Below are 1,424 nucleotides of genomic sequence, written 5' to 3' on the forward strand. Positions count from 1 at the left end.
ATTATATATGAAAATGTGCGCAATTTCATGTAGAATACAACAAAAAATACTCATGATTGTAGCTTTTATCAGTTTTGAAATATTTTCATATAAATAACGATAAGTGCAAAAATTTCAACCTTCGGTCAACTTTGACTCTACTGAAATGGTCGAAAAACGCAATTGTAAGCTAAAACTCTTATATTTTAGTAATATTCAATCCCTTGCCTTCATTTTGTAATAAATTGGACGTCTCTAGCATAATATTTCGATTTATGGTGAATTTATGAAAGAATCGTTTTCCTTACCTGCGCGCGGTAACTCTTCCGATAAATTTTTTCCTTTGATTGTCGAAATGTTTGCACCATTTTAAATTTGCCATTACATAAAGTTTTATATATGGAAATGCGCGCAATTTCATGCACAATACAACTAAAAACAACCAATGGTTATAGATTTTATCAGTTTTGAAATATTTTCATATAAATAACGATAAGTGCCAAAATTTCAACTTCGGTCAACTTTGACTCTACCAAAATGGTCGAAAAACGCAATTGTAAGCTAAAACTCTTATATTCTAGTAATATTCAATCATTTGCCTTCATTTTGCAACGAATTAGAAGTCTCTAGCACAATATTTCGATTTATGGTGAATTTATGAAAAAAAAAAAACATTTTTCTTACGTCCGCGCGGTAACTCTTCCAAAAAAAATCAGAATTTTTTTTGTGCGATTGTCGTAATGTTTGCACCATTTAAAATTAGCCGTTACATAAAGTTTTATATAAGAAAATGTGCGCAATTTCATGTAGAATACAATAACAAATGATTGAAGGTTGTAGCATTTTTCTTTTTCGAAATATTTGCATATAAATCACGATAAATAGAAAAAGAACCACGTTCGGTCAACTTTGACTCTATCGAAATAGTCGAAAAACGCAATTGTAAGCTAAAAATCTTACAATCTAGTAATATACAGTCATATCGCATTATCTATATATGATAAGGTTATTTTTTTTTCATTTCTGATGGTTGCAATCTAAACTTCAGGCAATGAAAAAAAATGAGCCAAAAATGAATTCTTAATCTTGAAAACTAAGCGCGCTGTGATTTTTTGAAAAAATATTTTTTCCGCTTCCGCGCTCACTCCAAACCAGCCTCGGCATACGGGAGACGTTTTGGTTTTTAGGTCTTCGGCGTAAGAGGGTTAATAACTAATTCACTCTACCTCGGAATTGATGTATTTTCATACATGTACCAAAGGAGAATTTTTAGTTGATGATAATTTTGTCGATCGAACCACCATTCAAAGGACAGGCACGAAATCAGGACCGACATTGACTTTACCGATTCTGACCTTACAAATCACAGTCGAACTCGGTTTTATCGTAATTAGAATCGATATGAAACCCCCTCTACCATGATAGCCAATTTGAACATTTGACGC

The sequence above is a fragment of the Macrobrachium nipponense genome, chromosome 33 (genome assembly GCF_015104395.2).
Source record: "Macrobrachium nipponense isolate FS-2020 chromosome 33, ASM1510439v2, whole genome shotgun sequence".
In the NCBI taxonomy this organism is placed as follows: domain Eukaryota; kingdom Metazoa; phylum Arthropoda; class Malacostraca; order Decapoda; family Palaemonidae; genus Macrobrachium; species Macrobrachium nipponense.